A 15,225-nucleotide genomic window follows, 5' to 3' on the forward strand; every position below is an offset into this window, starting at 1 on the left:
TCTATAACATAAGGTCAACATCTTAAACTTAGTCCGCTAAGGCTTTCTATAAGTGTTTATGGCATCATTGAAGGTGGTTCCACGAAAAGTTGGAGGTGGCTATTAAGTTCCTTCTAAGCAGGGCCAAAAGGTTAAAAAATTGGCTTTCTGCATGCACTCTTCACAAGGTTGCGCTCTAAGAGATCATTCGGTTGCCATGGAATCTGCCTAAGAGAACCCATGCATTCTGTTTTAAAAATGATTTTCAATTCAAACCCTGCCCACGGGATTGGGATGTCAACGGATCAGATTTTTATCGGATATACCCTTAATCATATCAATTTTTCCAAATATTCACATATTCCGATTCAAATACGAAACAAAAAATTATATCCAAGTCTGAATCTGAAATCTGAAATCTGACTTTTACAATCCAAATCCAGTTTTTATATTTATGTTCAAATCCGAATCTGAATCTTATCGAATATTTAATGTATATCTCAATCCAAATATGAATGGATGTCATTTCTTAAATCCATATCCAAACTTCTATTTTTTGGAATTTTTATGATGAGATTGAGGGTATCAAACAAAACCTAAAAACAAAAATGTTTATTAACATAAAAAGGATTTGCTCAACATTCACTTTTGTCTTAGAATATAGATGGGATGTTCCTCACTTTTTCTACAATCACATATGTCCTACAACCACATAAAATTTTGTAAGATAATATCGGGTCCAACTAATTGACTCGGATATGATCTGTTTGTTCATGGGCCTCAAGTGAATTTTTGCACCTAAACGTGGGAAGGCAACGAGGGCGTTATTTCACATTCAACTGCTTTTCTCTCCCCCTCTTTTGCCATTACTCATGGATTCCACATAAGTAAATTACCCTTGACACTACAGACGTATTACATTATTGCCATTTTTATGGGAGGTTAAGTTTTTTTATTTCGCGAAATTTTTTTTTAATCTAATTTATGGTAGACTGTTCAAAATGCTTCTATAAAATTAGTCGAAGTCACACATAAACATTTTATTAAAAAAACACATAAACACTTGCAGTTGACTTAAATCATCCTAAACTTTGTTTAATTAATTTAATTGTTTAAGAGAGAGAAAATAGTTTCGTTATATATTATATTTTTCAACATGTCCTTGTCCAAATGAGTTTGTGTTCGAAAAGTTTCCTATGTATTCCGGTGAGTTGTTGAAATTCTTTATATAAGAAAAAAGGAAATGTATGTCCTCAGGAACGAATTTTAAAATTAGGGTAAAAAGAAAATGAAAAAAGGTCAAGAAGTGTTTGTTTATAAAAGTACTTGTACACATTGATAGAAATTTTAAAAAGGCCAAATGTATTTAAGGTGACCGTATTTAAAAGCTAAAAGTGGTTATCATTTTAATTTAGAGGAGAAGGGATGTACAATTTTTTGCCTTGGCTATACTGTACCACTGGCACAAGCAACGTAATCTTTACTTTTTTCTCATTAGCTCAAAGCACCCTATTTTTTAAAGACGACGAATCTCTTCAAGAGCAACGATGGGTATTTCTTTTTTGAGGATGAATAATCTCTAGTTAAGGGTAGAGCTAAGGTTGTCGATGGATCCAATATCCGACAGCATTAGACATGGAAAGAAAAAAGAAAAAAAAAAGTTGACATCCGATTAAGAAATTGGATGTATTTGGATTTTAAAATTGTCACTAGATCAGATTTGGATTTGAATTTATATGTAAATGTACAAAATTATAAAAACTTTAAAAATTTATATGTAACTGTAAAAAATTCAAATTTAATATATATATATATATATACATATATATAATTTGAAATTTTTTATTTCAGCCCCTCTTAAAATTTTGAAACTATATTTGGCCCTTGCGACAAAAAAAATTCTGCTTTCACATATCAAAATATGGTTTGGATTTCATTTTATAATTAAAGGTTGGATTCCGACTATGATCATGTTAAAGTAAAAGCCAGATATCCGATTAGATCCAAACTGTAAATTTAAAATTTGCATGCACATAAACTTGTCTTCCATTAAGTTCAAATCTTAATTTTGAAACTAAGTATTTGAACTTCTAATAAATCGAATATGATAATAAAGTCAATTTTGTTTGAATTTGATGCAACAGAGTATCTTTTGTCTACTGGCCATACACTCATACAAAGTACGGGAGAGAATGGAATTGCTTTTAGAAAGATATAAAAGACATCCACATCTTCTCTTCAACTTGTGGCATTTTTTATTTGTGTTTATGAAGAGAGACAGGGGGAGGGAGATGCTATCTGCAGATAAATAGTCCGACATCAAGGAAGAAAAGTAGTTGTGGGGGTCTTGTAAGAGGAGCTCCAATCTGCCCAGTAGTCGAGGACACTTAGCACTTGAGGCAAATATTCTACCCAAGTATTTCTTTCTTCTTTAGCTAGTTTTATTCTTTAGCTAGTTTTATTCAGTCAGTGGCCTTTTTGTTAGTATCAGTTGTTCCACGTCAAAATTAAAAATTAAATTTGTGTGAAACCAGCAAGAAATCCTAGCTTGCATGTCTACCTTCTCTAGAGTCCCTCACCTTCACGCCGTAAGCCAGCTCACTCATTCTACTACGGAGACAGACCACGTCTGCCAACGTTATTTTTGCATGTCGCTGGGATTCAGATCCATTGGAATCTGATACCCATCGGACCCAGTTACAAAACTGTACCAAATCCGAATTCAATTATGAATCAGAATTGTTTGACTTCTTCTTCTTTTGGAGTTTTCTTTTAAGAACTCTTTTCTGTTTTTGACATCTCAGAATTGTCGCGAACTCACATTTAATGTTCTTTAAATAATGAAAAAGACATATTCATGAGGACCTAATTTTACTATAATTCTTAAACTTAGATTATATTTAAAATTACAATAACGTTAAAGTTATACTTAATCCTTTTTCAGTTTAGAAAAGTTTGCAAGTCATATTTTTCATATTTGATTTTTTTTCAATGTAATGTTCGTCCATTTCCTTTTTTTAAACCATTTAAAAACTATTGAAAAATATGGATTATAAAACACTGCGAGAAGGCCGCCTGTGTGCTGGCAACCAGCTGCTCACCAGCAGAGCAAGAGTGACGGGATGTGGGTGGGGCGCAGGGGCAGAAAATGTTGGGCATGTGAGTATTTTGAAATGAATTCTCCCCTTTCCATCCAAACCTCTCCATTTGAGAGATTCAAAACAAAGACAGTTTTCCTTTCCTTTCTCTCCCCTTCCTTTCTTTTCTCTCTTCTCTACACATTTTTTCATGGACCTTTCCTTTCCCTTCTCCAATTCCTTCCATCCAAACACCTTTTCCTATTTCATTTCCTTCCTTTTCCACTCATTTCCTTCAACCAAACAGGCTGTCAGTGGCAGACCTACTCTGTTGATCAGAAGCACTAGTGAGCTTACAACCATTTGAACTTGAAGTCTAAATTAGGAGCAATTACATTATGCTTTTCCCCAAGCTGTGCTTTTCCAGCTGAAATAACATTTATCATTCTTTTAAAACCTTTTATTAACAAATCTCCCTTTATTCTATCCAAGCAATTCAGTTCACCAAAGTTACATCCGTTGTGTTTTCGCCATTGTTGCTCACAAGAAGCTTGTTCCAAGAAAAGTGAAAATCCATAACAAAATGTAGTGACAAGGTGTCAAGCAACAAAGTATCAAAAGAAAAAAGACGAAAATGACAAAAGAAGAACATTAGCAAAGAAGGCAAAACCAAATAAACAAAAAACAAGAAGAGGAGGCGGAGGAGGGGAGAAAGAGAGGGCTAGTCAAAGGCAGAAGTCATCCTGTGGTCAATGCAAAGAGCAAGGTGGACATCTACCTTCACAATGCATCCAATTAAAGCAACACTCGTTGCTGTGTTCTTGAACATACTATTATTGCACTCTTCCCAATCCTGCCACCAATAGTTAGATGATTCAAGGCCACCAAGTAAGTTGCCAGCCACTGCTGACTGAAGGTGAAGGTGAAGGAGAAAAGAGAAGAAGCTGCTGTAGGGAGAGGGGAGGGTGTGCAGGAGAGAAGGTCAAGTGGTAACAAGCAAGCGACAAAAGAAATGGCAGTCAACAACAAAGTAGTGTCTCGATTCCGCAGAAAAGAGGCAAAGAGGACACTGGTTAGCAAGGTGAATCACAAGGCACTAGAGATGGTTTAAGGTATTGATATGGCCAGCAAGAATGAGCCAAACAAAAACCATAGCATGGGGTGAATCATCAAAAAACCAAAGGGCATGACGGGGAGCCATGGAACACCTGAGCCAAAAGTAGAGGCAAAGGTGAATCAAGAAAGAAGATGAAATGAGCCAAGTAGGGGCGTGGTTTGGAGACAAGTGGGTGATAATCAGCATAGCAAAGAAAATGTTATTTCAAATGTGTGATGCAGAACTGATAAGTCTAAGGGTGTGTCATGTGTGATGGGTGGGAAGTACAGATTTTGACAAAAAAAAGAGAATGGGCTGGTCGGAAGTAGCTAGATGTCATAACTAAGAACCAAGAAAGGCAGTACAAGTACGCATGAGGTCAAGAATGCCAAAACCCCCCAAGAGCCAAGGATGAGTAACAACCTTCGACGCACAAGACAATCCGAGCGGTGCTCACCTCCCTCAGAAAAGTGCTAGAGGAGATGATTGAGACTAGTGAATGTGGCATCAGATGACTGGTAAAGACCAAGAGCATGGAGCACGATGGAGGCTAGACAATGCTAGACCAAGGTGATTCTACAGTGAATGAGAGGACGTTAGCCTACCAGTCTTGCTGCAACCAAAGCACGCTTCTGCAAAAAGTGCAGTTGCAGGATCGACATGGAAGAGTGACAGCTGACAATATCATTAATTGAAACCCAGAGGCTGAGTCAAAAAGCTGAAGCAACAACCAAACTCTAGCAATCTGCTGCGGAGAGGTAGTGTCAAAGATGATGAAATAGTCTGCATATTGAATGATGGAGAAACAGAAAAAGCTAGGGAGTGGCAACACGTCGAAAAAGTTAGAATCTGACGAAGACTTGAAGAGGCTAGCAAAAGCTTCAGCAACAAGGTTAAAGGGAAGCGGAGAAAGGGGACAGCCCTCACGATGCCCATGATGCAATGAGCAGAACTGACCGACAGACTCATTAAAGGAAATGGCCATCTGAGCCCTGACAACTGGTCCAAAGTCGAACCCATGGAGGAGGAAGAAGAGGAAATCTCAGCTGACCGAATGAAAAGCTTTTGCGATATCAAGCTTAAGGATAAATGATGGAGAGCGGGAAGAGTAGATGCAATGGACAACCTCATTTGCTAAGAAGACTTGTGACGGAAGACATGACAAGATAGAGACGGGAAGCAAGAAGTCGAGCCATAAGCTTAATAATGAGTGCCAAGGATAGAGATAGGGCAAAGGTCTCAAATACTGGAGGCGTTTGCCCTCTTAGGAATAAGAACACAGACAGCTCTGTTAAATTCCCCAAAGGGGATGGAGTTGGTACCAAACTCTTGAAAGAAGACCATGAAATCAGGCTGGTAACAGTGCCACAAGACTCAGAAGAATTCAAGAGGAAACCATTCGACACCAAGCGACTTGCCAGCCTTGAGGGCCCAAACTGCTGCCTTAATATCGTCAAGTTGAAAGGCATGCTCAGACCGATAAAATGTGAAAAGGAAGCCGGACGAGGATAGCAAAGATCTGCAGTGATAATCACTTAAATTGGTAAGCTTTTCTGAGCCTTTAACTATAAAATTCAGATTCCATATACCTTACGGCATGGAAATATGTATAGTTAGAGTGCACATTTGTCAGGTACGCATGAAAGAAGCTAATTTTACGCTATTGGCAGTACTGCTTAGATATGGAACTAAATCACCACCTCCCCCATTTATTGGAACCAGCCTTAAAAAGAAGCTGACCGTTTATTTGACTCAGACAAATGTGTATGTGATGAATTAAGAAGAAAAATATGGGTATACATACATTTGATTTGGGACAGATCGATTATCGTTGCAGGCTATGAAATAGACCTGTAAAGTACAACGGCTCTTAAAACACTTGTCCTTAGAATAAGTGTCCTAAGAACAAAGAGTTCATGTCCATATGAACAAGTTGTAATTCTGTATAGTGTTTAGTGTTTGCTTGCAACGACAGAATTTTCAACATGTGACGTTTTACCATATATTCTCTCTCTCTCTCTCTCTCTCAAAAACACATTATAAAACATGTGAACTAATAAAAATATTCTTTTTCGATATAAAAAATTCACATACGACAAAGGAAAATATTTTTTTTAAAACATATTAAAAATATAAGCCTATTAAAATTCACTTTTTTTCTCTCTCTACACACGGAAGACTTAAAATCAACATAAAATGAAAGAAAATACTTAAGAAAATATGTAAAAAAAAAACATGCAATCCTATAAAATACTCTCTCTCTTGGTCTTTGTCTTTCTATCTCTATAAATACAATTGACCTAAAATTTAGATACAATAAAAGAAAATGCACAATAAAAGATGTAAAAGATACATGAGCCAAAAAAATTCTTTATCTGCCATGGTCTGCTTTCAAACTTTAGACCGTTTAAAGTAATACTGGATGGTTTTTTATTTTTTATTTTTTTTCATACAACTTCTGCCATGATTTAACTGCGATCCACTTCAAGATCGGTTGTCAATGTTTTACCAAACTGAAAGCCATCATAGGGAGATCCTATTTGAAATTTGCTAAAATTATTGATGGTTGCTAATGAACATGGCTATATGAGAGTGTGCGGTTTGGCTGTCCATCTCATAAACTTACCATGAATTTTTCTTTCTTCTAATTTTGCAAAAAATTTTCTAGTATTTTGAATTGAGGATGGGCAAGACCCATGCATGCAAAGCAAAATACTATTGATATGACTGCTCTCCAAGTCTCAACCTCATAATTCATTATATACCAAAGATGAAAGGCCTCAAATTTATATAATGTTTTGTGCCCATGCAGAAAAAAGAGACACAAGCCATCAAACTCTTAATTCTCTTTAAATTAAATGCCCCAAGCAGAACGCTCACAAACTTGCATGCACACGGCGCCATTAATCGAATTGAGAGGTACTTAGATGCACTTTCCACAAAAGAAGAATGAAACAGGTGATACTACAGTTCATTTTCCAATGAAAATTCCCATCATATTCTGCTTTTCTGGATGTCTCCAAATTCTGAATATGCACAATCAATTGTAGTAGATGCAGGAAGTGGGACCAGAAGAGGAAAACTGAGGCATCAGGCCTCTAAAGACTCCCCACATTGGTATGACTTTAAATGAAAAACAAATTTTTTGTACATATCAAATGGATCATTTTCAGTATACAATGTCAACCTTTTCAATATACATTGTCAGTGGACATGAGCCGGTGAACAAGATCAAATGGAGATGGTAATGCTCTGTCATGGACATTGGGCAGATTGGAGCCAATGATCCAGGATCATTGTAAGGTTCACGCAAGAGATAGAGAAGCAAAAATAAATTTCCTTACAAATGCCAAATGTGGACCAGAAGAACTAAAATACAAATCAGAATTTCAGCAAACACTTCATATGCATAAAAAGAAAACACCTTCTCAGCATAAAAAATCATATGCACCAACCACCTCAAGCTTATAAGATACAACGGAATTAACGTAAAAAAATATAAAAAAGGGAAAATACGTGCCAATTTAAGTTTTAAATGTCCTTGTTGAAGAACTGATGGATTGAGATCTTGAACCAGATTCAACTTATTGTTTATGTGGAAGAAATGAAGAAGGTGAACACTACTTGTTCCTCGTTATTTTCATTTTGCAGTGGCTAAAACTTGTGCCTCTAGGCTACCCGATACTATTTCCATAACTAAAATAAACAGGTATGAGAATAGCGGATCTCCCTAGGGAAGACCTGGTTTAAGATGCAACCAAGCTCCCTCCCTCCCACTGATGAGATGGTCTGAGGAAACCGACGTGACTAGTACCTTAAATTTGAGAGACCTGGCATTGGCTAAAACCCAAATGCCTCAGGGTCCCGTTCTTTTTGGTCCCCCGACTTAATACGCTGCTGCCATTTAAATGTAGTTTAAAACCCTCACTAACCAGAGAAAGTTGAGTGCGGTACGATGCAAAAGAGAAAAAGGTATTTTGGTAATTTTGAAAAAGAAATATTTTTCATTTTTTTATTTTTATTTAATTTTTATTTGTATCATGTAAACTAAAGATATTTTAATCACAAAATTAGTGCACTACTATAACACATATAACCAAATTTTCACGCTCACACCATCCATTGCCATAATTGCAACCCCTTCCTCGTCCTGGACGACCAGGAATTTGTTGTGGGCTGTAAAAAAAAGTGACATTAATTAACACGGATTTCAATTTCATGTACAAATAATGGCGAGAACGACCAATTTATATAAAAGCAATTGTTGTTTGATTGGCGCATGAGTTGTGTAAATTAATCACGAGAACAATGAATAATTTATCTATTTATTTACTTTTAATGAAATAATACTAATGACACATGGGTGAAATGATATATAACATATATTATTATATTTTAAATGTTACTCAGTTCATTATTAGCATAATTTTAGGGCTTGTTTGGTTTCAAATCTAGAATTTTTTTCTTGCTTTTCACTTCAGATTCTGTAAAAATGATGCTTTAATGTGTACGTGTATATCCATAAGATTGGTGTTAGTTTACTCTAGATATATCTCTTAATAATGAAATATTGAGCTAGTAAGTGGTCCGGTTTGTGTTCGGATCTACCTTAACGGAACTTGTCCTTGGACAGAATTTTTGAAAGTGCCCTTCCAGATCAAAACATTATTGGTGCGCTGGAAAATATTCAACATTTACATGTAATCAAGTTGGATAATATTATAGTCAGGGGTTCAAGGCTCGCTCTTTGTTACGGGTTCGGTCATATGACTAAATTATGCGCCAGGTGTGAGTTTGATTATGACAGTCATTCAGTTTTCTTTACCCAACTTGACTAAAAATTTGTTTCCTGGATACAGTAATATTGAGATTTTAATTTGCTGACGCATTTTCTTCCCTAACTTTATATATAACAACAATTTAGTTTCGTTGTTGTATGTTTTAAGGAAGATCAAAGGGTTCAGCCAAGATGACTAAATCATTTCAAACGCTCTCCTGCTTGTCTCACGTTTGCTGAAAACAGTTGCAAACTATTGACTCTTTCACATTCTCTCTACTTGGAGATGGAAAACATGACCAAAAAAAAAAATTGCAAGAACCAAATCAAACAAGGGGGGGGGGGGAGAGAGAGAGAAAGGAGCCGATGAAATGCAAATTTGCATATTTAAAGAATAGATTAGTTACACGCATTTCAAACAATTTAAAATGAATAAAAAAAGTTCAGCAGCATGATGTAGCAATACTACAGATCATCTCCTATCGTCTAACCTTTTCCCAAGACAGTCCTTTAAATGCTGCGGCAGATGGAGTGCAGGACATGATCTGTAAATTGTCAAATCTTCAAGCTTCGGGAGGCAGGCAATCTGTTGCTTTGCATCCATAGGACATGCTCCTGCTGCATCATTTTGTTGGGGAGTAACATCATTGACATCCGTTAGGGCCCGTTTGATAGACAGGAAGAATTTAACGTGGTAAATTTACCATGGTAAATTTTTCTGGAAAAATTTACAGGATGAAATTTCTTTCTCTTTCAATCTGAGGGTCTGTTTGATTGCACATGAAAAATTTAACCTGGTAAATTTAATCTTGTTTGATGGACAAAATAGAAAAATGGAGAGACTTTTTTCATAACATTTAGTAGTTGTTGTTGTTTTTCTTTTCCTCCCCACTTTGACGTGGGAAGAAATTGGAAGATATATTCCTATTGAATGTGAACTACAATTTTTATAGTTGGTTATAAAGTGCTCTATCGATTAGTCAGAAACAGAAATAATCAGCTTACTGATAATGTAATGCCAATATGCCATCAATGGGATCCTCTGAAAAGTCAGAAATAGACACATTTTCTCAGCATTTCTATCACTTGAAGTGAATTTCTCAAATCAAATTATCAGAGCTTGTGTGTGGAACATTGACTACAACTTAAGAAGAACAGTGAAACTCAAACATGGCGTAGCAGTTGCTATATCAATAAAAACTACTATCGAACCAACAATATACAAAATACAACTGAAAATATTAACAAAGGCCACAAAGAGAGCCTAGCATAGGCAGACATCAGGCGGACATCTAGACCCAGGAACCCCCATTTTGAATGTGACCTTCTTGAAGTCTCCTAGTCTGCATAGTGCTGCAATCACAGTGTTGTATGCAACCACATCTGGTTTGCACCAGAATTGCTTCATTATGTAGAATGCCATCAACGCTTCCTTCACCAGGCCTTCCTCCCCCAGCACCTTGATGACAGCATTTATAGTATTCGTCTTCACCAGCTCGTTTGGGACACCCCTTTTGCTCATTTCGTGAAGAAATCGCCACAGCTTCTTCAAGCAGTTCGCTTTTGCCAACACGTAGGCCATCTCTCTGCAAGTGATGTCAGTGTGGGAGAAACCTCCCTCTGATTCAACCCAAGTGTAGAAGTCCAACACTGAAGTGATAGATAAGGAACATTTAAGAAACATACATGCCCAGTAAGAAGCTTGCTCATTTTCCACAACAAATGATTATTTAATGCATCACGAAGGGCAGCATAAGAAGTTTTAATTTTTTTTTATTAGTGGTGTTTCTGTTTCAAAAGCATTGTAACATTTGTATCAGCTATTATAAGCCTTGGACCTTTGCAGTCATGCCAGTTCCCTTGAGTTATTTCAACTCCTGACTCTCATTCTCTGTGCATAAAAGTGCAAATTTGTTCTTCCTTCCTATTGTACCCATTCTTCTTACAGAAAATTCATGACACTAACTCAATTGAATCCTGGCAGATTCGTCATGTTCTTCTACTGAGCTATTCCAGAGGAAACTAGGCATAACAGACATAGATGCATGCAGAAGGAGTTCATGCTAGTGCTTTTCTCTCTAGGTCCATACATTCTGCAATTAGGAACATTGATCCTTGTGCTTTTCTGCTTATTAGATTGCAATAATCCGCATATCTGACATATATCTTTCTACAACTTTGATGCACAATTGTTGAGTTGCTGGTTCCGTATGTTGTCAGTATTAGTTATCTGATGGTCATCTCCTCTGTTCTGAAATCCTATTTCTTTTATGTAGATGGCACCTCTTTTTCTCCCTCACACATTGTTTGTTGTTTCCTTTCTGGTATGAATTTTCAGGGGTATAGTAGACAGCAAGGTGCCTATGTTTCTATCCATCAAGATATGAATGTTGGATTCGGAAGCTGGGAAGTTAATCCTATGGATCTAGATAACCCATTTCCTAACGGTGAAGCTTCTGTTCACCTCTGGCAGGGGGATGACGATGGCCTGGTTCCAGTATCTCTGCATGCTACGTTTCTGAAAGGAGAATACCCAACTTCTGGTTGAAAAGAGAAAACCCAACTTCTGGTACCTGCACCTTGGTTAACCCTGTACCCATTTGACGTAGCTTCAGACTTTTTAGTTGAAACAATCTGGTCCGAGCTCGGACTTTCGAGCGGGTGGAATTCCACCCTCTCCCTTTTGGGTTAAACGGGTGGAATTCCATCCCGTTTGACGGGATTTCAATCGGGCGGGTGAAATTTCACTCGCCCGTACCAATTTCTCCTCCTCTGATGGATTTCAACCGCCCATCAAACGGGCCCTTAGAGACTTGAGATTGGGGAAGTCTTTAAGAGATAACTGTCTCAGTTGCCAGAGGCATTGCCAGTGGCCTCCCAAACTGATGTCCTCATTAAAACCTTGTAGGTGCAATTCCTCCAGTTGGGAGAGAGCCCACACCCATTTAGGCACCCTTCCCCATTTGAGCTCTTCAACCCTCGAGTCTATCAAAGTCAGATCCTTGAGGGAGGGTAGAAATGTTGATAGCTGATCTGATGGCAATGACAGCGTTGAGTTCCACAGCTGCCCCATCCAAGAGCATCAGATTGAGGTTGGGCAGGAGCTAAAGCAAGTTCTACTCCAATCTTGCATTTGGGCAATTCAACACTGTCAGGGCACGGAGCCGAGTCGCTTGACCGTCATGCCCCGGCAGCTCGGATAGAGCATAAATCAAGCCTTCTGTCTGCATCTTTGGACGGTTCTGAAATTCCACCTCTCTTAAGCATGAATAAAAGTTTCTGTTGCTAATTCCCTTGATCCAGCTGCTGGCCATCCTTCTCAGTTGGGCAAATTCCATGCTCTCAGATCCTCAAGTGAAGGAAGGTGAGCAGGGAGCTGCTTCAGAGTGTTCAGATTAGACAACCACAGCCTCTTTCAATCTGGCATGTGTACATCAGCTACTTGCTCTAACCTCTCACAATATCTCACCTCCAACCACTCCAAGGCAGGCATGTTAGCGAGAGTCTTTAACTTATAACATCCATACACATCCAACCACTTGAGAGCAGGCATGCCATGAGATAATTGCTCTAGGCTGCCACATCCTTCCACCTGCAACCAGTCCAAGTTGGGGAAGTCACCAATCGTGTTGAGTCCATCATAGCTCCGAATTTTCAAGGACTTTAGCATAGGCATGCTCGGCAATTCACACAGTGTAGGGCAGGTGTTGACCTCCAACTTCTCCAATGATTTAATTCCTATCACTGTTGCCCACAATGGGAAACATTGCAGCCGTAATGTCTGCAGCTCCACATAGTTGGTGTCCAAATACCACACAGGCCTTTCACCTTTATTATCGCAAATTGCCAAGCTCTCTATGCCATGTGGAGGTTCCAAAGCCTCCAGCAAACCCTTCTGTTCCGAAGCACAGCCCACCATGTCATTTTTTCCCACCTTGAAGTCTAATTCCACACCAATTAGCTCGTGCTTCTCCTTAAGATGTGCGTCTTTTGCATCAATTACTTTCACCCTTCCCTCTTCCAAACGTTCTACTAACAAGTACCCCTTTAGTTTGTTCAAGTCTTTCAGTTCCCTAATATTGCATCCCCTTATGTCCCCTTTGCCATCACATACAAGAAACCTTTGGCTATAAAAAGTTTCCCAAACCTTCGGCTATAAAATTCAAACGCGTTGCATGTTCAAGCTCAAGATACCTCTAGTTGCAGAGTTCTCCCATTTCGTTGGGCAGCTCTTCAATTTTACTATGATTTAAATTCAATGTTTGCAGGTTCTAGAGTCTACCGATTGAATTGGGCAACTGTCTCACATCAGAAAGGCTAAGATCAAGATATTTTAGAAGTGAAAGGTTTTGAATGGGAGTTTGGTAGCTCATGTATCTGACATTTCATCAAGTGGCTTTAATATAAAAAGTCATCCAGCCCTTGGCTTCAACCAAATTGCTGCTTATTTTGTCCTGTCTGTGCCTGCCATTCAAATGAATTGTCCCTTCAGTAGTGGTGTGACCCGTTTCCCTCTTCAATCTGGTGAAATACGTTTATAATAATATGGCACATAGGAAAATACTCAATCACACATTTTTTTACTAAGTTATGCTAAAGAAGAAGTTAAATTATTTAATTTACTAGCAGTTAAATGAATCTGATGGAAAGAATCCCCAACCGAAGCCTTCTACATCTCTTAGAGTTTCTCTTTTCAGGTTTGTCAGATTTCGTGTTAATGCTCTTGTTTATCTGATTTTGTAAATTTTGCATATTCAATCTTCAACTCACATTTATTTTGATAATGAATGTGACCAAATGCTGCTGCAAACAATTTGCTGGACTTTAGAGTCAAATTTGGGCTCGGTCACAAAAGTAAATATTGAGTCCATTAAACCAGATCCAAACTTTGTCATAATGTTATGATCGGCATAAAGTCACATGAGAGTGTGTGTGTGTGTATATATATATATATATATATATATATATATATATATATATATATATATATATATATATATATATATAGAGAGAGAGAGAGAGAGAGAGAGAGAGAGAGATGAGCATAATATTAGCAAAAGCATTTGGCTAACGATGGTAGAACCAAAGCAGCAATTACTTGTGTCTGAATCCAACGTTCAAACCAGTTTTTTTTAAATTAACCGTTCACATATTATCTTAAAAATAATTTGGTAGGTGAACCAAGCTAATAATTGAGATCAAAATAAGTCTGAAACCATTTTCTCCATGCCTAATGTTATTAAGATTTTCCTTGAGTATATATATATATTATGACAATTATTGGACATGGATTGAATTTCATGACCCACATTTTTTGGTAAACTTAGAACAATTAAAACTGCTACTTTTAAATTTTCATGTATCCAGTTTCTCTCTATTTTTTTTTCCATACCTATAAATTTGTACCTTTGGAGTTCAAATGTGAAGGAAAAATTTCAAAAATCCGACTGGAATCTGGGTTACCACAGTGGCAGTGGCGAACAGCCATAAATAGTAGAGTGTTCCATGGATTTGGTACTCCATCAAGTTGTTCTACCATTCAATTTCATGACCACACTGTTTATGTAAGAACAGTATATTATGGTTGTTAGTACAATTTAATGGTCTGCCCCCTTCTTTAATTTCTAGTTGCTGAATTTATAAGAAAGAATAAACCCGTCGGTTGGAATTAGAAGTACAACGTGCCCATTGCTTAATTTGGACTATGGTGAGCCCATGTGCTCTACAAGCTGGCAAGGTATATGGCCCAATCCCTATCTTCTACGGTCACGTACAAAAACACCCAGTTTCAGCCACATCTTACCCAAATAAAGAAATGTTTCTTTATTCCTCAGCAATCACTTCCCAATCATCTCAGCTTCAGCAGAAATACTGTTTTTAGCTTTACCAAACATGAACATATTTCTTGAAAGTCCATAGGCACCAAATGACAGTGTGGAAAGTAACTTTCCAACACTTGTTACCAGCCTCGCTTAACACTGTTGTTCTTAGCTACCATTGTCAACATCATTACTGCTAGAAAACATCATTACTGCTAGAGAGCAAGAAACCGAAAAAAGTGATCTGCATCTTCCTCTTGTCATTTATACATGAAGAACCACTGCACTTCAATCTATCTAAAGTAGGGAATGAGAATCTGCCTACATAAGCAATATACACAAACTTATTTTTTCTCTCTTTTATGAATCTCCCTGTTTCTCTCACCTCTTTCAATTTCTCTCCTAAAATCTCTCTTTTTATTTCTCTTCGGTTTATCTCTCACCTTTAAATATCTTTCTCTTTTGCCTGAAAATCAC

The sequence above is a fragment of the Nymphaea colorata genome, chromosome 8, assembly GCF_008831285.2.
Source record: "Nymphaea colorata isolate Beijing-Zhang1983 chromosome 8, ASM883128v2, whole genome shotgun sequence".
Lineage (NCBI taxonomy): Eukaryota > Viridiplantae > Streptophyta > Magnoliopsida > Nymphaeales > Nymphaeaceae > Nymphaea > Nymphaea colorata.